Here is a 23,560-nt window from a genome sequence, read left to right as displayed (position 1 = left end):
GCTGAAGTCGTTTCTTCAATTTCTGAAGAGTAGCACAATACACTTCAGAGTTGATCGTTTGACAGTGAGGAAGGACATCGAACAGAATAACCCCTTCAGCGTCCCAGAAGACTGTAACCATGACTTTACCGACTGAGGGTATGGCTTTAAACTTTTTCTTGGTAGGGGAGTGGGTGTGGCGCCACTCCATTGATTGCCGCTTTGTTTCAGGTTCGAAGTGATGAACCCATGTTTCATCGCCTGTAACAATCTTTGACAAGAAATTGTCACCCTCAGCCACATGACGAGCAAGCAATTCCGCACTGATGGTTCTCCTTTGCTCTTTATGGTGTTCGGTTAGACAACGAGGGACCCAGCGGGAACAAACCTTTGAATATCCCAACTGGTGAACAATTGTGACAGCACTACCAACAGAGATGTCAAGTTGAGCACTGAGTTGTTTGATGGTGATCCGTCGATCATCTCGAACGAGTGTGTTCGCACGCTCCGCCATTGCAGGAGTCACAGCTGTGCACGGCCGGCCCGCACGCGGGAGATCAGACAGTCTTGCTTGACCTTGCGGCGATGATGACACACGCTTTGCCCAACGACTCACCGTTGTTTTGTCCACTGCCAGATCACCGTAGACATTCTGCAAGCGCCTATGAATATCTGAGATGCCCTGGTTTTCCGCCAAAAGAAACTCGATCACTGCCCGTTGTTTGCAACGCACATCCGTTACAGACGCCATTTTAACAGCTCCGTACAGCGCTGCCACCTGTCGGAACTCAATGAAACTATACGAGACGAAGCGGGAATGTTTGAAAATATTCCACAAGAAATTTCCGGTTTTTTCAACCAAAATTGGCCGAGAAAAAAAATTTGTTGCATTACTTATTGAACTGCCCTCGTACGTTGGTAGCCATTAAATTAAGTGTTTTGTTACCACTGGCGAAAAAAACCAACGATAAACATACCTAGTTGGTAATGTAACGGTGATTCACTAACGGAAGTCGGCCTAATATTACTGTCAAAGTGATCTCTCTTTCGTGTTACTGCTGTCGTATAAAGTTAGTGTATGAGTAAGTTCTGGAGGTTGCGGCCATTACGTTCAGTAGAAAGCATTTATAATAGACATAAACTACCTAGGTCAACAATAAACAATGTTAATGACGATAACGCGCGAGCATTTTATTTTTAACAGGCGAGTTTCTCATGTCCAGAGTTCACTTTGAGTACCTTATATAAAACGCATTTTCTTATACCACTCAAGAATGAGTCACCCTTACGAAATGCATCTTACGTAAAACTCACCTAGTTCAGTGGAGATGAATAGGTATATTCTCGAAAGTGACTATAATCTCATTAGCAGCGCTCTACAGACAATGAAATGAAACAGTTCCAGTTACTATGCCTATATAAAAACTCATACAAACACATTCTTCTTGTACGGCACAACACGAAAAAATTTTCCGTTTTTAGTTGCTGCTGCTGTTCAAGTAAACTTGGCGATCGGTTTTGTTAAGAAGTCTTTTTCGCTGCAGTTTGCAAATGAATCATCTTATGATTATAACTCATTTGCGCATATGGCGCCGGCCGAAGTGGCCGTGCGGTTAAAGGCGCTGCAGTCTGGAACCGCGAGACCGCTACGGTCGCAGGTTCGAATCCTGCCTCGGGCATGGATGTTTGTGATGTCCTTAGGTTAGTTAGGTTTAACTAGTTCTAAGTTCTAGGGGACTAATGACCTCAGAAGTTGAGTCCCATAGTGCTCAGAGCCATTTGAACCATATGGCGGCCTGTTTTCTTTTAGAGACGCGCGTGATACTGTCGACTCTTCCCAGCTTAAACAAAATGCTTTTCTTGCATCTTGTTCTGGAGTCCTCTCCACACTTGAAATCCCTTTTGCCCAGCGTAGCAGCACCACCTATTGTAGCGCAATGAAAATTCTACAAGCATCGTAGTAAAAACACGTTTATACCCTCCACGAGAAGGTACAGTGACGACTACGAAAGAGGACCGTCCTTTTTAGTCACCGTGACTTTACTGTTCTCACCAGCCGAGGACGTAATGTTTGCGAATTAGCGTTTTCTCGCGGCGGGCCGGTGCTAGCAGCTAGAACAAACAGCGAGCGGGGAACGGAACGAAGCGCGTGAAGCTAACGTATTGCAAGCAGCTGTCCTCGCTCCTGCCTCACCACGCTTCCGGATTCATTTCCTATTGCGTCTATGAGACCTGCCTGTGGTAATGAGGGTTTTAATTCTTTATTAACTGTAATTTCCCTTCAAATGTAATTACGAGCTTTAAACGGAACTGCCAGACGTGTTGTTGCAGTTGCGCTGCTCTGTCCTCTTCTTGTCGCGCATAGTAGCGACTTATTTTCAGCAGTTTGTTAAAGGCAAAGAGAACTGACAGTAATAAATACAGCTATTTCGTAAACAACTTAATCAAACCCACGACTACGTGTCAAAACGATAGTTCAAAAAAATCTGAGACAGTTATAAACGAAGACGTTCCTTTTACAAAAATCACAGTACTTTACGAGATATGAAATGAGTGAATCTGCAACGTAATTAAGACACAGAATTCGGACTGACTGGGATATGGGTTTGATATCCCCGTTCGGCCACCCTGATCGAAGCTTACCATTTTTTCCCCAAGTCACATCAGGTGAATTCTGGAATGGTTCCTTAAACCGTATTAAGTTCGAATGCTCCCATTTATTGGTCTAATCAGTTTCTTTTTTTCCTAAAAGTGGCGTTTACTGCAGTACATTTTCTTCGTTTTATTACGGTGTCTGTTTTAAACATTATCTCTTTTTGCCTGAATGATACTTGTCCTAAACGCGAAGTTTGTTTACAGTTTACATAATTTTATTTATCCATAAGGCAGAACAGAGAACAGGTAAGTGACAACTCTGGGTTTGCGCGTTTTCTAAACTCTGCCATCTCTCATTGAAGTAGTGGATAAGAAGTTGCGTAATTAGTCGAAAAATAATTTTTTAGTTCCGTTCTGCAGACGCAACAGTATTCTTTCATTCTCCTGTTTCGTTGAAGATAGAGAAATAAACTTTAGTCACTGTTCTCTGATACTCCTATTTTACTTTTTTTTTTCAAAATCTAGTGGCTTTGATGACGCTCCTTTTCTCAAAGAAGTTCCAAGAAAGCACAAGACTTTTCAGTCGCATTAAGGTATCGTGACTGGCCAGTTAATTGTATTCTTTCGTCAGGGACACACGTTGTACTATGAACGTAGGCTTCCGCGGCCATTGTCACAGACAATAATTTTTTTCTGGGTTTGTGACTGCATTGTCAACGTGTAAAACTACCGACGTTTCAGTCACTGTTGCAAGTGACCTCCTTCAGCGTGTTTTACGTATTAACAATGCGGTCACAAACGAAGAAAAATTTTATTGACGCGTTGTCCTGTTATCATCCACATTTCATCTCCATTAAAGGCTACACTCCATTAAAACGGAAAAGTGTGTTCAAGGCTAACAGATTTTGTTTCTTTTCCCAGTCATGTTGCTGCACTAACAGTAAAACTCATTGCAATGGTGCGTTTACTTTTTGCCATCCTACTAACATCGAAAGAACTCACCATAATTGGTTCTGCAAAAACACGGCCTGTCCTGAAGTGACATCAGCGTTGCTGAGCGAAGAAAAACTGTAATAAAATTAGCTCATCTGCTCTTCACTGTATGATGATGTGGAAGTGACTTAATTTTACCAAATCTGTCTGAAGCAACTAAACGCATAAAAGTTCTTACATTAAAAAAATGGTTCTGAGCACTATGCGACTTAACTTCTGAGGTCATCAGTCGCCGAGAACTTAGAACTAATTAAACCTAACTAACCTAAGGACATCACACACATCCATGCCCGAGGCAGGATTCGAACCTGCGACCGTAGCGGTCGCTCGGCTCCAGACTGTAGCGCCTAGAACCGCACGGCCACTCCGGCCGGCTCTTACATTAAAACATTCGATCTGTATTGTCACTTAGTGTACACACAACTGTCTACAAAGTCCATCCTATCATACAGTTCTGGAAATGATCAGGCGAAAACAAACACAGTTTTTAGTAATCCACAGCACAGTCACCCTATCTAGTGCCCAGTTTAACGTTTTCACTCAGATCTAACTCCGAAATATCCATACTTTTCAGCAGCTAATAATCAGTTGTGAAGACACTCTGTTTTTCATAGTTCTGAATGCTCGTACAGATATTGTACACACCATCACCGTTGTACTCTGAAAATTCGTGGTTACGTTTGCACAGCTCGCCACTAGGAATCTGTACTCTTCGGTAGTCTCAGTTCCCACATAAAGCTGTTTGTAGTGGTCAGTTACGAATGATTACAAGCATTTATTCATAAACATTTATTCATAAACCTGATTATCACTGTTACTCAATTTCAATGACCTCTCGTCACAAGAGCTGACCACGGACTCCTGGCAACTCACATATGAGAACCCCCCCCTCTCCCCCCCCCCCCCCCCCCTCCCGTGTCCACAGTACTAAAGCACGCCAAAGATCTCTCTTCGGACTGGTTGAATACCGTAGCAGCCGACCAGTTTCCTGTTTCGATTCACATAACCCGGGGACATTCCGTCTTTGATCGAATCTCCGTTCTGAAATCAGTTTATATAGATTCCATAATAACACATTCCCAAAAAGCAAATAACTCCATCTTTAATCGTCTGAAGGACTGAAGTAAATTATATGTTATACAATACCAAAAACTGGCTGCTTTACTGTTAGCTTTCACCCGTGTATGGGACTTTCATTAACCCTGCACAATCGTATTTTCACGCTTTCTCACACTTACTAATTCCCTATGTCAATGATTCTGGCTTTACATATAAGCCACATTCATTTCCTCATTCACTCGGACAGTGTAATAGTCCAAAATAATAATGTTAAATATACTGAAAAAAATTTAATTTCTGTAAGCTGAAGAACTTAATGTAAATTGCGCTGTTTAACATAACGTCAATTACTTTGGTAACTAAGTAATGAGTTTGTCATCATCTGATGTATTTATAAAACAATACGGAAGTGTTTGAATGTTGAATGCAGCGAGAGGTTATAAATTTTTAATTTTTAGGTAATTTTATATATTTTTAAATTACTTAAAAAATGATGCTAATACTAGTAAAACAGTTAACTGTTGAGATTTTGAGAGGCTCTATAAAATTTCATTTTGGCTGGTGTATGGCAAAGGTCTGTATTCATTTGCATATTAGTCTCTGCTTTAGTCGATCTGGAAAGCATACGCGTGAGTCTAGGCCTGCAATAGTCAGCCAGCATAGAAAAGACACACTCCCCAGCGTGAGAACGTGATCTGCACTGAGTCAAGGCCACAGAAGAAAAATCTCACAGCTACCTAAGCGTCAACCAGCTACGTTACGCCGTATCGTCTGCTGCTACATTTCCAAATCTAATTCCCTCGGCGTAACCCTCTGGAATTAATTTAAAGTAAACAATGTTCGCGAAAGACGGTTGTGTCAGTACTGCTACACCAGTGGTTTATATTACACAGCGACTGTGAAAAGAAGATAGGAGAGATTCGAGCGCGCCCGACGATATTCTCCAGTTTATTGAAAGTTTCGTCGTTGAATGAGTGTACGCGAAAACAGGATGACTCAAAAATAATTTCTGTTTGGTATAATGAACGGTAGGTTGCTGTAAATGTGGAACAATATAAGTTAATGCGCGGTGAGTAGGAGGAACAACACTGTAACGTTAGGAAACAGGATTAGTAGTGTGCTGTTTGACATAGTAAACTTGATTAAATGTGTTCGTGCAACATTGCGAAGCGAAGTGAAATGGGTCGAGCACGGAAGGCCGGTTGTAGGGAAGGCGAGTGATTGTCTCGGATTTATCGGAAGAATTCTAAGAAAGAGCACCTTATCTATAAAGGAAACAGCGTACAGAACACAGGTGTGACTCATTCTTAAGTAATGATCGAGTGTTTGGAATTCTCACAAGATTGGATTAGACACTGAAGCAAGTTAGAGACCTACTGCTAGATTTGTAATGTGTAGATTCGATCAACACAAGTTTATTACGAAAATGTTCCGTGTAATCATACGGGAATCCTTGGAAGGAAAATGAGATTATCGCTCAACACTATTAAGGAAGTTTAGACAACAGACTGCAGAAGGCTTCTATTGCCTGCAACGCGCGTCTTATGTAAGGACCGGAAAGGTAAGATAAGGGAAATCAGGGCTCGCATGATAGAATATAGGTAGTTTTTCCCTCAAGTCCATATGCGAGTGGAAGAGCAAAGGAGGTGATTATCGTTGGTTTAACGTACACTCCACCGTGCACCGTGTGGAGCCTTACGGAATATGTACGCGGATGTGTACGTACAGCGGCTCGTCAACGGCAGGTGACATTATTCCGTACTCCCACAGTCATCATTAATCGGTTTACTCATTGTCGTGACCTTATTTCTTCATTCATTTCTAAAGTAATTGAATCTTCGACCGGAAGTCTTCATCCACAGCCATGTTCAGTTCTTCTTAATGTGAAGAGGCAGGCCAGTAATCTTCTTGGCCTAATCCAACTTCCTGCCATTCCTCGAGGTTTTCTTCCTTCGATTTTGCCTTACGGGGTGGTCTTTTTTTAAATTATCCCTTTCTCTTCCAAAAATATGCCCGAGGAGCTGGAAGTATCGTTGGCTGACACGGGAGAATAATCTTACTGTCGTGCTACCTTATTCTGTAATGGAAATATTGGTTCTTCTTTCTGTCCATGTTACGTGTAACGTCTTCTGCAAACACCACACACCGATGTCATCAGTTCAACTCGTGTCACTGGCTTTTAAGGTCAACGTCTCGCAGCCGTGAAAAACACAGGAAACACCAATTATTCCACCAAGCGCATCTTCGTTGATTTGGATATTGCCGCGCCCGGTTCCGCCTCATTCCAGTGGTAGGAACGATTGCGGCTCGGCCAAGGGCGATTCGTAGTTTTACTTCTTTAGCAGTTTCCTGTCTCTTTGATCAGAGATCCTATGTATACACAATCATTCATTACCTCCAGATCCTTAATGAGCCTGTAAGTTGGATTTGATCTAAACCTTGGAGATTAATAATTATTAGATTGGTCTTCTTCAACTTTATCTGCAGAACTTAACTTAAACTAATCATGAAGTTGCCAAAATCTTTAATATTCTATAGCTGTTTTCGACACTATGTTACCTCTAACGGGTTTTCAATTTTAAAATAGTCCCTTATGTCCATAATTTTAAAGTGAGCTATATACCTGTTTAGCCTAGTACAGTGATAACAAGCTGTATTCTGGCCTATACAGGGTGATTCTCATTAGTGTTCGAAAACCCCAGAAGCGACGTAGATGATGCTGATACAAGTAATTTAATATAAGAAAAATGGCGTCACAAATGTCGGGAAATACTCCAAGAGTGGATGAGAAAGCCGGCCGGTGTGGCCGAGCTGTTCTAGGCGCTTCAGTCTGGAACCACGCGACCGCTACGGTCGCAGGTTCGAATCCTGCCTTGGGCATTCATGTGTGTGATATCTTTGGGTTGGTTAGGTTTAAGTAGTTCTAGGTCTATGGGACTGATGGCCCCAAATGGTAAGTCCCATAGTGCTCAGAGCCATTTGAACCATTTTTTGAATGGATGAGAAATGTCGTACATGTGACGTCACGAGATGCATCTCGCCGCACGTGCAGCGGCTGGGCTTGTACGCGAAGGGGTGACTGAGTGATGCAATACTTGCATTCAAGCAAACTGTGCAAATTTTGAACACCTTTGTTAAATGCGATCTGTTGTTAACGTAGAAGTTACCATCGCTGCAAGCAAGTAAAAGTTGTTCTTATTTTGTGTTTATTTCCTTTTGCCGCTTTTTTTCGTCTACAGATATTATCTAGTAAAGAGAATGTAGATCATTTACATGTAACGGTCAAATTCGGTAGCTTCTACTCATTGACTTGTGACGCAATACAGTAGGCTTTTGTTCTACTGTACTTTACAATAAATCTGCGGAGACCGCGAGACCAGTAAATAGAATATTAAATCATAGCTCAATGTAGACCGCAATGCAAAAAGAAACTGAAAACTGCATGCCAAACCAGAGACTCGAAACCAGAGCCCCACGCACTAAAGTCGCGCATGTAGGCCCGGAGGGACACCGACATGAGTACTTGATTTGCGTCTGGACGATCAGGCTCGACAGAGCAGCACGCTCAACTGGCGCATGCGCTGCGAGGTACGTCATCTGGTGACGTCACGTTGTCAGTATTTGTCATCCACTTACGGAGTATTTCCCGACATTTGCGACCCCAAGTCATATTAAATTACTTATCCCAGCGTCATTTACGTCCGTTCGGAGGTTTTTAAACGGTAATAACAATCACCCTGTACGTTGCACCATAGTCCCGGCCCACTTTCTTTCGCTGTCCAGAGTAAATATTTAACTTACTTTAAAGTTATGGACGTATGTATATAACATTTCAAAATTGGTACGGTCTGTCAGATGATTATATACTGTCAAAAGTAATTTCAGAACAGTAAACATTTCAGAATGTTTATGGTTGTCATACAGAATAATCATTTATAAAATCTGTAAAACACAGTTTGAAATGGGTGATAAACGTGGGTGAAGATGTGTTTTTCGACAATAAAACTCGGTATGTGTCTGCAGCTGGTCTCGAAGTACAACCAATTGCTAGTGTTATGGTTGTCTCGGTGACTTAGGACACGCTGTCGTTTAACGTTGGGTGTGTAGTACTCTGGAAGCGGCGACTGTGCCGGGTGTTTCTGGGAAGGAGCGCGCATGAATACGCGCCGTGTGACAGGCGGTTATCGTCGGACGAGCCTGCTGGCTCTTTTAAGGGCGACGGCGCGCACGATAGCCCGCCGTGTCCGGACGCGGCCAGCAATTACTGGCGCTGCGTCGCGTTTTAAACTAAAGGCCCCAAAAAATGTTACCGGGCCTCCGCCCGGTGATTTTAACAGCCGCTAGGGGCGGGCGGACAGCTCTGCGTTTGTTCACTGTCGCACGCTCTCGCTCTTTTCCTAACAAGAAAAACGTTTTTGTCATGCAGGAGATTTTGCGGTTTAAGTGCTATGTGCTGTTCGTACGTACCCTAATTTTTTTTTTTCAGTTTATGCTCCTGAAGCTGTCGGTATGTCCACTCTTCAATCTCGCCTGTAAACCCTTTAGTAAAAATGTTTTGCTACGATAATTGTACTAGTCTAGCAAAAGGTGGTCCTACGTATATGACCCTGTTGCGGTGTCCCAGGTTAAAAATCAGACCGCTGTGACTTCTCGTAAAGAAGTCGAGCAGTCTATCTGAATATTTCCCGTAATAGTGGGATGCCGCTGATCTCGCGAAGTTCGCGTGTCGGAATAGGGCGACGGAGATGCATGGCGAGCCTTAGTAGCGCTCTGACGAATGAGCTTGTCTGCGGCGTTCCCCCACACTATGGCCACACATTCCAGTACTGATCTAATCAGTGACAGGTATAGCGTAAAATTAGTGTGAAAGCAAATTTGATGTTGGATGTAATACGAGGCCGTACTAAAAAGTAATGCCTCCGAATTCTTCATGTGCAACCTTTTAAAGCTTTTCAAGTAAAACAAATGCTATAAACATTATACATCTTTATTCTCCATGTCAACATACACTCCTGGAAATGGAAAAAAGAACACATTGACACCGGTGTGTCAGACCCACCATACTTGCTCCGGACACTGCGAGAGGGCTGTACAAGCAATGATCACACGCACGGCACAGCGGACACACCAGGAATCGCGATGTTGGCCGTCGAATGGCGCTAGCTGCGCAGCATTTGTGCACCGCCGCCGTCAGTGTCAGCCAGTTTGCCGTGGCATACGGAGCTCCATCGCAGTCTTTAACACTGGTAGCATGCCGCGACAGCGTGGTCGTGAACCGTATGTGCAGTTGACGGACTTTGAGCGAGGGCGTATAGTGGGCATGCGGGAGGCCGATTGGACGTACCGCCGAATTGCTCAACACGTGGGGCGTGAGGTCTCCACAGTACATCGATGTTGTCGCCAGTGGTCGGCGGAAGGTGCACGTGCCCGTCGACCTGGGACCGGACCGCAGCGACGCACGGATGCACGCCAAGACCGTAGGATCCTACGCAGTGCCGTAGGGGACCGCACCGCCACTTCCCAGCAAATTAGGGACACTGTTGCTCCTGGGGTATCGGCGAGGACCATTCGCAACCGTCTCCATGAAGCTGGGCTACGGTCCCGCACACCGTTAGGCCGTCTTCCGCTCACGCCCCAACATCGTGCAGCCCGCCTCCAGTGGTGTTGCGACAGACGTGAATGGAGGGACGAATGGAGACGTGTCGTCTTCAGCGATGAGAGTCGCTTCTGCCTTGGTGCCAATGATGGTCGTATGCGTGTTTGGCGCCGTGCAGGTGAGCGCCACAATCAGGACTGCATACGACCGAGGCACACAGGGCCAACACCCGGCATCATGGTGTGGGGAGCGATCTCCTACACTGGCCGTACACCACTGGTGATCGTCGAGGGGACACTGAATTGTGCACGGTACATCCAAACCGTCATCGAACCCATCGTTCTACCATTCCTAGACCGGCAAGGGAACATGCTGTTCCAACAGGACAGTGCACGTCCGCATGTATCCCGTGCCACCCAACGTGCTCTAGAAGGTGTAAGTCAACTACCCTGGCCAGCAAGATCTCCGGATCTGTCCCCCATTGAGCATGTTTGGGACTGGATGAAGCGTCGTCTCACGCGGTCTGCGCGTCCAGCACGAACGCTGGTCCAACTGAGGCGCCAGGTGGAAATGGCATGGCAAGCCGTTCCACAGGACTACATCCAGCATCTCTACGATCGTCTCCATGGGAGAATAGCAGCCTGCATTGCTGCGAAAGGTGGATATACACTGTACTAGTGCCGACATTGTGCATGCTCTGTTGCCTGTGTCTATGTGCCTGTGGTTCTGTCAGTGTGATCATGTGATGTATCTGACCCCAGGAATGTGTCAATAAAGTTTCCCCTTCCTGGGACAATGAATTCACGGTGTTCTTATTTCAATTTCCAGGAGTGTATTTGCAGCTATCTGCTGCTAGAGGACCCCGAATTGTAGCGTGTAACATGGCGGTGTGTAACGTAATTAACATCCGTCGGTGCGTGAGAAACAGCGTGCTGTAATCGAGTATAGAATTTGAAGAGTTCGTCCACACATGGAGCGTCCTCTCCTTCAGCATGACAATGATAGAGCTCATAAGAGCGCTGTTACAACACTCCGATGCCTTGGGTTCATTTTCATCGACCATCCTCCCGACATGACACCATCCGATGTTCATCACTTTGAAGACTAAAAGAACACCTTCGAGGAATTCATTTAGATAGCGACGAAGCGGTACAAGCAGAAGTGAGTTTGTGGCTTCACCAACGAAGTCAAAAAAATGGCTCTGAGCACTATGGGACTCAACATCTTAGGTCATAAGTCCCCTAGAACTTAGAACTACTTAAACCTAACTAACCTAAGGACATCACACACACCCATGCCCGAGGCAGGATTCGAACCTGCGACCGTAGCAGTCCCGCGGTTCCGGACTGTAGCGCCAGAACCGCTAGACCACCGCGGCCGGCCAACGAAGTCATAGATTCTACATGACGATACCAACAAACTAGTTTCTCGTTTGGAAATGTGATTTCGTCGCCAAGGTGACAATGTTGAGAAATAAATTTATAGACGTGAAGAATAACGATTTAAAATGTTAATAGCGTTTGTTTTATTCAAAAATCTGAAAAATATTTACATTATTTTTCAGCTCGCCTTCACAGAAGAGACAACGTCTTCAGTCTGCCAAGTTTCTTTCCCCTTACGTCACGAGTATTTGTCCTCAAGGTGGGGTCCCTGTTATAGGTCTGCCCTAGATTTCCCGTAATGGACCATGGGATGAAGCCTCCCACGATCTATATTAACTGAAAATCTGCAAGCACTCTATGACAAGTGATAATATGAGGCTGGCTTTTGGCGACGTTAAACCTCACATAGTAGCACATAGAGTGCAGCCTATGAGCGACGCTGTGCCTATGAGCGGTTCCGGTCATGAAAACTGATAGCTGCCGGGAGAGGAGTTTATGTGACGCCTATAGGCCGAGGGTGACACGGTGGTCGGTCGGTCGGTACCGTTCGGCCTTCCGAGGCCTTTCCGGACAGTAGGTAAGGGAAGAATCCTCAGGAAACGAGGTAGCTTATCAAGGCCTAATGGAATTTTGCTCGTCAGTCTGTGATCGGCACCAGATAATGACAGAGGAAATAAAGAAGAACATAAGAAGAGCAGCGCCTTTTGTTACGGCTTCATAGACGAATGAACCATTAATGTGCTTCCTTCTACGTGTGTATCGCGAAAAGATCGCGGAGGTATAATTAGAGAGATGCGAACTCAGACGGAGGCTTATCAACAATTGTTCTTTCCGCGGACCATTCGCGATTAGAAGAGGAAAGGTGGGAACTGGCAGTGGTACTCTCTGCCACACACCATAAGGTGGCTTGCGGAGCATAGGAGCAGATCTTGGGTGGTAGTCCCACGTCAACGTTAGCCGCGTGAGGGCGGTTTGTGTGTCGGACACTGTGCCAGCACGATTTGGCTTTGACTGTGCAGAATGCAGCTGCGCTAACGCCTCGTTCTAGACACAGTAGTCTCAAGGCGGGAATTGCGCTGGCATTCTACGGCGGAGTGGCCTTACAATGCCGCGAGTAGACCAGCGCCAGCTGCGCTTCTTCCCCAACAGGTCTGCATGAGTCATCCCAGCAGGTATGCAGTATTGATGGCGCCGCACCGGACAGTGAATCACGCGGACAATCGCCCCGCATCAATAATTGCCCCCGCGTCGCACCTACTGCAGCATCAGCTCCCCGAAGGCCCGGATGCCTGCCCTAATGAAAGCGGCCAGGCTCAACGGAGCAGGCGCGCCTGATTGATTGAGGTTCGCCTCATTCCGCTCAATTATGGATGACAACAGCAGCTTCCGGTTTCGGGGACTCCTCCAGACCCCCGCCGCGAGCGTTAGTCCGACCCCTCAGCCCCCTGTAGAGTGTGGGAGCCTCGGTGTGGTGTCGTTAGCTAGCCGAAACTGCTCTCCATTCGTTCTGACCGCTCTCTCCGCCTAAGTACTCCTGAGGTATCGTGATTCACATACATTCCATGACGCAACTCTCTTACCTAACTGAAATTACATTTTTATAGTCATAGAGCAAAGATCCGCACAGTCAATACTCCCATTCCCATTCTGGAGGAGGATGTTTAAAATACTAATACGGCCGTGGTTTCCCTTCATCGCTTAAGGATAGAGTTGTAAAATTACCGTAAGTAAGCGGGACTACGGTTAGTTTATGTCGTACCCGCATTATGTGTATGTTTGGTGGGCTGCATAGATATCGAGCGTTATCTCAAAACGATCGCTTTCGTTACATATGCGATCAGAGTGCCGTACTAGATTCCCCAAAAAACCGAAAGTGATGAACTGTCTAGAAACTGAATGAGGATATACAGGGTGAATATTAACAAAGTTGTCTATGAATAACAAAATGGTTCAAATGGCTCTGAGCACTATGGGACTTAACATCTGAAGTCGTCAGTCCCATAGAACTTAGAACTACTTAAACCTAACTAACCTAAGGACATCACACACATCCATGCCCGAGGCAGGATTCGAACCTGCGAGCGTAGCGGTCGCGTGATTCCAGACTGAACAGCCCAGAACCGCTCGCCCACAGCGGCCGGCTATGAATAACAGAAACATGTTTTATATAAGCTCAACGAAGTACTGTAGCGATGTTTCATATATATTCTGTTTCTCTATGTAAACTGTACTTGCATCAAAAGTAATTGCTTCGGTTACATAAAAATACAGAAGTTATACGATATCAACTAATTTTCTTTTACCTAAAATATGCAATTTAGTTTCTGTAAAGATGTAAAAATACACAGTGGACTAACACTGCATGTCGTGCGGGTCTATGCGCAAAACAACCAAAAAAAAAAAAAAAATACATAAGTCATCGGCTCTCAGTTTCCCTCTTACACATTCACTTATGCCTCTTTCCATACTGATACCAATACTACCGGTAATCCTAATATTAACTACGTCATTTATGTAGTGCACCAAAATTGCCGCACCTTAGTCTTGGTAGAGCGCAACTCTACTTAAGACAAATACAGAAATGGTTCCGTCAAATGAACTCAGCCGTTTCCTTCCTGACTTTTCACACGTTACATAGCTCGATTGAAAAACTGCAGTTTTCTTTTTGGCTCTGAGCACTATGGGACTTAACATCTATGGTCATCAGTCCCCTAGGAATTAGAACTACTTAAACCTAACTAACTTAAGGACATCACACAACACCCAGCCATCACGAGGCAGAGAAAATCCCTGACCCCGCCGGGAATCGAACCCGGGCGTGGGAAGCGAGAACGCTACCGCACGACCACGAGATGCGGGCTGTTTTCTTTTTCAAAAGAAGAAAAAGAGAACAAGCATTTTGGCCCATACGGGCCAATCTAAATTGACCGACCGCCGTGTCATCCTTTGCCAATGACATCATTTGGATGCGATATGGAGGGGTATAGGCTCAGCACACAGCTCTCCCTGTCGTTGTCGGCTTTCTGGATCATGGAGCCGCCATTTCTCACTCAAGTAGCCCCTCAGTTGGCTTCACGAGACCAATCCTCCCACCAAGGAAAAGTCCCTGGCGGTAATAGGAATCGAACCCGAGTCCTCCACTTAGTAGCCAGAAACGCTGACCACTGAACTACCGAGGCGGGCTCATCATCTGAGTGTATATTAAAAAGTTCCGATTTATATTAACCATAAGACAAACGTGCCCTAACAATGCTTATCAGTACTGAAATGTTGCAAATGTCTGCTTGTTGTGCGATATCGTATGTTGGTGAAAATGATTAACTTCTGGCTCAACAAAATGAAATTTCTGTTGCATTCTTACAAAGAGAGCTTCTCCTCTGGCTCTCTTCGATTTCCTTCATATTTATAGGATTTGCGGTTCAGTGCCCAAACAACAGTTTCCTAAAGCAGTTCAGTACATCTCGTAAAAAGATAATTCGAAAAAAATCTTCTGTGAAGACTAGAAATTTTGAGTGTAGTTACTTATAAATATTTGAAGTTGATCAGGAAAACAGTGACTTAGTCAGTAACGTAAAGGTCTTGCAAACATGAAGACACAGGTTCGAATATCTCTAGAAGCATGTTTTTGTTTGTATTTAAATTCCATATTTATTAGCAAATGGACACATTAACTAACAAATGTTTAACCATAATTTGTAATGAAAATTGTCATTTTTCATTTTTAATTGTTAATCGCATGAAAATTTGAGTACCGGCAATAAATTACAGTACAATGTGATACAAGAATGAGCAATATCAAATACAAAATAAATAACTTTTTTATTTGTAGAGATTTAACAGTGTTACTGGTGCATATAATTTTTTTTTCATTTAACCGTAACGCATTTCGCACGTGTGTATCAAATGCTAATTTATTTTCATGCGACCAGTAATTAAAATAAAAAGTTGTTATTTTTTAAAAAAGTTATGACTCCGTATTTATTAATTAACGTTTCCATTTCATAATAAATATAGAATGTACACAAACGACAAAAAAGTGCTGCCAACAAGAATTGATCCAGGTACTTGCCGATTAGTTTGTTTCTGTGTTACGCACTCAGCCACTGGCGACGATGTTAACACGCTATAAATGTTTTGTACTTAAGGGTACTTGGAAATCTTCTGTCTTCAAAGGCAATTTTATCGCGTTTCTATTTTTTTTAAGAATAGCATCATACTGCTCTAGGAAACTGATGTCCAGGCACTGACGTTCAAATAATGTACATACGACGAAATTCTGTAAGGGCCGTTCATAAGGCCCCTTTGCCGGAAGGAAACATATAGTTCATAACACCAAAACAGTTCCTTGACAGAGCAAAATCCTCTCGGTCTCCAAGCTGCATCAGTTGAGTTATGAGAATTGCAACACACTTGACACGATTTTAAAACTGAGAGGATTTTAATCTCTCAAGCCACTCTGAAATATGAGTGCAGACGTTCGTGTCAGCATACTGACTTCCAAGATAAGACGGAGGAAAGTGGAGCTTAGATTTGTCACTGGACGTCCATTCCGGGTGTGGGAGAGGGGTGGGGGGGGGGGGGGGGGGGCGGTGGAGTTTAAGTCCCCGAACTGCAATCCAGGCCACAGTATTCCATAGTTCTTGCAACTAGATTGCAGTAATTGCCGGTAATGTTTCTTTGAACACAACGCTTCCGATTTTCTTCCGTATCTTTTAGTCTACGAGCTTACGTTGCGTCTCCCACCTCGGCTTGGACGGGACATTAAATGCTACTGTCCCTTTAATCCGAGATAGTCCCATAAGACAGAATAGCTTCAAGGCATACAAGAAAAATGGGTTTCTGCTATAGTTTGCATATTAAAAGCGTGACAAACAACAAATATAACTGTCATAAACTTTCAATTGACGTGTGAAGATGTGCTTTCGATTTTCAGACGTGCTTCAGTTTTGCCTTACGATGAAAGTACAGCAAGTAACCCCGACAACGAATAAGAATGAACGAAAGATTGCATGTGTGGTCGACATCGTTTGCCTTTAGAGACGCAGCGTTAGCTCAGAGGGTTGCGGACGGGGTTAGGACGGCGTTAGGACGCGGCGGAAATGAGGATGAGAAGGAAGCGGGTGAGAGTGTCAGAGCGCAGCTCCTCACATTTTCAAACTCTTATACTTTAACCCACTTCTCTCTTTTCCCGGAAGAGAAACATGTTTCTTTTAATGTTACATAGTTGCAGAGGCACGAACGATAAGCTGAGAGATATCTAAATCCGGTGCCCATAAATAACATTAGGGGAATTTCAAACCTAATGATTAATTTTATGGCTCCGAAACAACTGATAAGAATCTTCTTTTTTGAAAGAACAAATCGCCATTTGGCTATGCAGTACTATATTTTTTTCTAATGTACTATCTAGATCTCGGCTTTTATGCCATTGTCGAGTACAGTGCTAAAAGCTATGTGTTGCATATTAATAGTGTAAGAACTTTTATCATTGTACTCGATAGTGGCATAAATGCTGAAATCTAGATAGTACAGAAAAAAAATACCGAACTGTACAGTCAATTGGCGGTTTATTCTTTTAAAAAGTACTGCATGATTGTGGCTCGGCACCATCGAAAAGTTTTTTTAATAAGAAATAATGAAGGCGAAGACGTTTTGTAAAATTCATTTCTTCCCGATAATGAAACATAGGTCTGAAAGCTTAGAAGGAATACATGTCTACGGTGTGTTGCACCTAGCGGTCGACACAAATCGAGCACCAACTTTCGTTAGCATCTTGCTACGATTTTTGAGAGCTCAATGGGGCATGCTCATTAGCGAATACTTGTCACGTCCTCGTCTTATCTTCTGCCTGGATGACTTCTCGCTGCGCATTTGTCGGTAAGGGGCTTCTCAATTCTCGACCTTAAACGTCTAGTTTAAATTACACTATAGTGTAAAACAAATGAACAACTAATAAGATCGTTATCTGAAAGTGCACGAAGGACACAGTTATTAGTCACGCATACTGTAAGACGTCCTTCACTGATGGCGATATAGAGGGCGCCGCGTGGAGTGGCCGCGCGGTTTGAAACGCAATGTCACGGATTGCGCGGCTCCTCCCGCCGGAGATTCGAGTCCTCCCTCGGGCATGGGTGTGTGTGTTGTTCTTAGCAAAGATAGTTTACGTAGTGTGTAAGTCTATGGACCGATGACCTCAGCAGTTTGGTACCTTAGGAATCCACACACATTTGATATAGATCATTTTCGGCTGCTCACTTTGGGCAGATAGGTTTGTTAATGGAAGGGATGTATTTCTGTTTTTGCTTACATTATGATTCAATAGCAGTCCAATGCTGTACTTGAAAATGTTCATAATTGTAGTAACAGAAGATTAAATGTTTACTGCAGAATATATTTCCCATTACTCTTATTACTGCAGTTGGGTCGGCTACGATAGCTTTTCTGAGATGACTCACTGCGGAGGGCGTTGTGAAATTTACAGCTCTCTGATCTGCGGCGGTGGGATGTGATAGGAATTCCCTGCTGTCTGACCCCCGCGGAATTATATGCGATCCTGCTATGCGAACACTGCTCGCGGGCACTCAAAGCATCAGCTTTCTCGGTCCGCTTTTAGTACTCGTCTCACTGGTTAAATGGCTCAACTTCCTGTCTACTCTTTCTCGGAGATCGCATGAGTAACTGAGCGCTTGTAGCTGAGACGGCAGCACCAAAGGTGACGCAGTTTGAATCAACATACTTGTGCTCATCGTGTTTGCGACATTCGTTTCCAAGAGCCACAATCACCCAGCGAGCCTAGTCAACGCTCCGTCGACTCATTCGTTTCTCGCCAACACTTTGTCTAGTTATCCCGAAAAGGTGTAGTAATTGGCATTGACCGACAGTATGCAAGTCGGAAATAGGCAGAAGAAAACGACTGCAACTGCGCTCTAAAAAATTCACGACTGTCGACCGGGTAAGCTGTCTTGAGGACTCTTTATTAGGGCCTAGTCTTAGAAACCGGGTCCGATCCCACAATATGGAAAGGTCTAAATGTAACTCTGTAAGTGTTTCGTTTGCTTGTGTTTCACCATGTAATATACCTTGATAATAATTCGCCGTATTCGGCCTTATAATACACGTTAATTGTAATTCGCCGTGTGCGAGTCAAAGAGTATATTTCAGCAGTGGTTAATATGCTACGCGCCACCGCGGCTTATAAAGTCGCTTTAGTTACGGATGTGGCCGAGACCCGGGCTACTAGGCTGATTGAAGAGCTCTTCTTAGCCGTTTCATTAGGAGGTTGAGTGTGGCGATCCATATTCCGTTTATCCGCGGGAAAGATCACTGGTACTAATTTGATTGCAAGCTGAGTGGACCTGGGGCGGTCCTGGAGGGATTCGAATGAATTAACCCCACCTGCCCCCCCCCCCCCCATCAGTATTGAACCCAGGACCTGCAGGGCTGGACTCTAGTGTTCTACCTACTTTACCACCACAGCCACCGGCTACGCACATACACCAAGAGATTTGTAGGAGTGTTACTGTTCACGGCGTTTGTAAAGGAGTGAACGGTAACGTCGGAATCTCCTCTAATGGCTCTGTTGTACGTTGGGAATTTTAACAAAGCACAGAAAGACTGGCAGAGGATCGAAGCTTGGTGCGGAGATCTACAGTCGTCCCACAAAATAATCAAATGTAATGTATTGGGCTTAAATAGGCGAAATGATCTATTGCTCTTTCATTACGAAATTGTCAATAAATCACTGGAAACAGAACAGTTAATTGTTTGGTTGTATGCGGCCAGAGTGAGTTGAAACGCAGCTAACACATACAATGAATTCTGAGAAAAACGGCTGCCAGACCTGAGAATCATCGGAATAATGATAATGAAATTCTCCTGCGAAAGAGGTAGTTCCATGACCCATCATTCGACTTATACTCGTCAGTCGGGAACCCTAACCAGATAGGATTAATAGATGAGACATGGAAGAGCCTAAGGAGAGCGGCGCGTTTCCCACAGGTTCTATGAGCTAGGGGGAGCGGGTTACGGAGATCATCCCGTAACAGACGCTGTAAGAGCTTTTTGTATCACGGAGAGCATTACTTTGAAAACTCTGAGAACTCAAAATCCCGTGGGGGTCAGATAATATAATCTGTCTTTACACGTAGATTTTGCGAAATGATCAAGCAGGTACTGCCACAGAAATTCGAGCTAATAGGCGACTTACCGACAGAGAAAGAAGAACATAGGTGAGATACGTGAGATAGGTCTCTCTTCCGCCAGGCACAGTAACGTAGTTTGCGGAGTATATATACCAGTCCCCAGACCACGTACGCGCGGAACTGATTGCTAGGATTTCATCGGTGAATGAATACAAAAACAATCCAAGAAATTTTACAAAGCCTCTCATTCAATTCAGCTCATCTCTTAATTACGCGTTGTGAACATTAACGAGAACTTATTACGTAATTATTGTACTACCTGAGTGCCAACATAAATACTTTGTTTTACTCTGACGTCATATTATGTTTCTTAAAATCAAAACTTCTGTCAGTTATACACTGAAGCGTAGCTACCATACTTTCGTCGGACACTTTTGCCTTTGAACGAGTACATTTTTTAAAGTATGATTCTCTGTTTAGAAAGGTTACGTTGTAATTTCCAACAGCGACATTTTTAAGCGAAAAACTGCAGAGTATGCCAAAAACTCGCTGTAGCCGTCATATTCATCACGGAAGAATTCGGCAGTTCTGTTCATATTTAAAACAAAATATTTATTTTGCAGTCTTAGTCGTATGTTTATTCTACGATATGATTATATTTGATCAAAGCATATCATCTTCAAATCCACACTATGTGATCAAAAGTATCCGGACACCTGGCTGAAAATGACTTACAAGTTCGTGACGCCCTCCATCGGTAATTCTGGAATCCAATATGGTGTTGGCCCACCCTTAGCCTTGATGACAGCTTCCACTCTTGCAGGCATACGTTCAATCAGGTGCTGGAAGGTCTCTTGGGGAATGGCAGCCCATTTTTCACGGAGTGCTGCTCTGAGGAGAGCTATCGGTGTCCGTGGGTGAGGTCTGGCACAAAGTCGGCGTCCCAAAACATCCCAAAGGTATTCTATAGGATTCAGGTCAGGACTCTGTGCAGGCCAGTCCATTATAGAGATGTTATTGTCGTGTAACCACTCGTCACAGGCCGTGCGTTATAAACAGGTGCTCAATCGTGTTAAAAGACGCAGTCGCCATCCCCAAATTGCTCTTCAACAGTGGGAAGCAAGAGGGTACTTCAAACATCAATGTAGGCCTGTGCTGTGATAGTGCCAAGCAAAACAACAAGGGGTGCAAGCCCCTTCCAAGAAAAACACGACCTCATCATGACACCACCGCCTCCTAATTTTACTGTTGGAACTACACACGCTGGCAGATGACATTCACCGGGCATTCGCCATACCTACATCCTGCCATCGGGTCGCCACATTGTGTTGCGTGATTCGTCGCTCCACACAACGTTTATCCACTGTTCAGCCGCTCAATGTTTACGCTCCTTACACCAAGCGAAGCGTCGTTTGGCATTTACCCGCGTGATGTGTTGCTTATGAACAGCTCTCGACCATGAAATCCAAGTTTTCTCACCTCCCCCCTAACTGTCATAGTACGTGCAGTGTACCCTGATGCAGTTTGGAATTCCCATGTGATGGTCTGAATAGATGTGTGCCTATTACACATTACGACCCTCTTCAACTGTTGGCGGTCTCTGTCAGTCAACAACGAGGTCAGCCTGTACGCTTTTGTGCTGTACGTGTCCCTTCACGTTTACACTTTAGTCTCACATCGGAAGCAGTGGACCTAGGGATGTTTAGGAGTGTGGAAATTTCGCGTACAGACTTAGAGCACAAGTGACACCCAATCACCTGACCACGTTCGAAGCCCTTGAGTTCCGCGGAGCTCCCCATTCCGCTCTCTCACGATGTCTAATGACTACTGAGGTCGCTGATACTGAGTACCTGGCAGTAGGTGGCAGCACTATGCACCTAGTACGAAAACCCTATGTTTTTGGGGGTGTCCGGATACTTTTGATCACGTAGTGTATGTACTAGTGGCGTAAGCAACTATTTACGTCCAGACATAAAGTGCATATCAGAATATTGATGTGCCGTTCCACTGTGAACACGATGGTTTCCTTACGCAACTTCATAGATGTGAAAATGATCAGCTTAATTGAAACTAGTCACCCCGTAAAACAAATGCAACTGATATGGTAAAATAAACGAAACAAATTTAGATTACAAACTTTTTTCTGAATTTAATAGCATAGAAGCTGTATGACTAATGTGCTGTTGACTTCCTTGGTCAAATGAAATTCTCAGTAAAAATAAAATAAAACAAGATCGTGATGGTGCGTTTTATGACATTGTTCATTCTAGTCATGTGACTCAAGTGTTACGAAGAATATTGTTTACTTTCGAGAGCAGTGTTACGAAGAATATTGCTTACTTTCGAGAGCAGTGTTACGAAGAATATTGCTTACTTTCGAGAGCTTCTGCCAATAGCGGAGACCATACAAGGGAAGTATTAATAGATAACGCGTTTGGGATCTCCTTTCTCATAACTGCCTTATTGACATTGTCGTTAAAGTCCAAGCATACGAACTTTTCATTAGAAATGGTCGTGGAGTTTTGGCTTGATAAGTGAAGGAAGCGGGCATTATCACGTTATGAGTGGCATGCACTTCATATCCAGTTAACAGAAAACTGTAAATTCAGATAACGCCCAAGCGATAACACGGCGCGCGTAGCAGTAACCAAATATTGCGGCAAGTACTGTATTGAATGAAACCAGTGAAAGTCCTACTGGATCGCAAATTGATGTGTTTTAGATACACAAGGGATAGGATTTGAAGTGAGGTTCCGAAGGTGAAGCATTCAAATGTCGTACCAGTAAACTGTTCGACTACCGCCTCGTTTAGGTCGATCGTTGACACCGACAACCGTTACTTTTCGTTTCTCTACTACCTGTGGTCGTTCTGTAGCGATAGCACCAAAGCTTGTAATTATATCAGTTTGATAGCTTTGTTTTTTTTCTTCTATGAGAGATAATAGCGTGAATACTGGCTTTGTAATGTAATCAATTTGTGTACTTAAGTTTAACTAGAGAGGTGCTAGGCGAAGTAATTTATTTCATGTAATTCAGCACCGATTTTGGAAACCACAGTTTATGCAACCAGATGCAGCATCTCTACCGCACTAAAAGTGCAGTGTATGATGTGCGCTACAAAACACCCGAGAATGAAGTTGCAAATTCTGAATGTGTTTCATATGATCAGTTAGTGGTAATCGCCTTCAGAACACGACCCACTGAATATCAAACGTCTCTGCATGCATTCCTTTTTTGAATAAAAATATAATTGTGTGTGTCCCGAATGAATTTTCACACTATCCGCTTAGACTGTGACTAGGGCGTTTCTCCGCAGTATTCTTTCTTCCAGGAGTGCTGATTCCGCAAGTTTTGTAGGCTGAACGTACCCTGTAATCCACCTGTTCTGTACGGACAGTCTCCCATGTGTCTTTTATCAGGAATGACGTACGTGTTTCATTTCTGAGAAATTCTGTTGTTGTTTTCCTCTCGACAGCACATGATACTCTTCCGATAATCTTCTATCAAGCCACTTTCCCTGTAAAGCGAAAGAGGTAAATGCAGCAGCTGCATGATTATCGCTGCTTCAAGGAAAGCCGTTTGCACACAAAGCCAGTGTTTTAACTCCGGTGCTAATTAAAATACTAAATTTGGAAAATAATTACGTTATATATTTTCATTTACGAACTTTGGGGACGGATTCGTCATACCAAAAGCAAAAGTTCTTATAAGCATACGACCAAAAATCCTATGTTTTTTAGTTATTAACGAGAGAAAATTTTACGATGTTCCCTAATGAGAAACTCATAACATACGCGTTGCAATATCGCAGTGCC

The sequence above is a fragment of the Schistocerca serialis genome, chromosome 5 (assembly GCF_023864345.2).
Source record: "Schistocerca serialis cubense isolate TAMUIC-IGC-003099 chromosome 5, iqSchSeri2.2, whole genome shotgun sequence".
Lineage (NCBI taxonomy): Eukaryota > Metazoa > Arthropoda > Insecta > Orthoptera > Acrididae > Schistocerca > Schistocerca serialis.
This window is presented reverse-complemented; position numbering follows the sequence as displayed.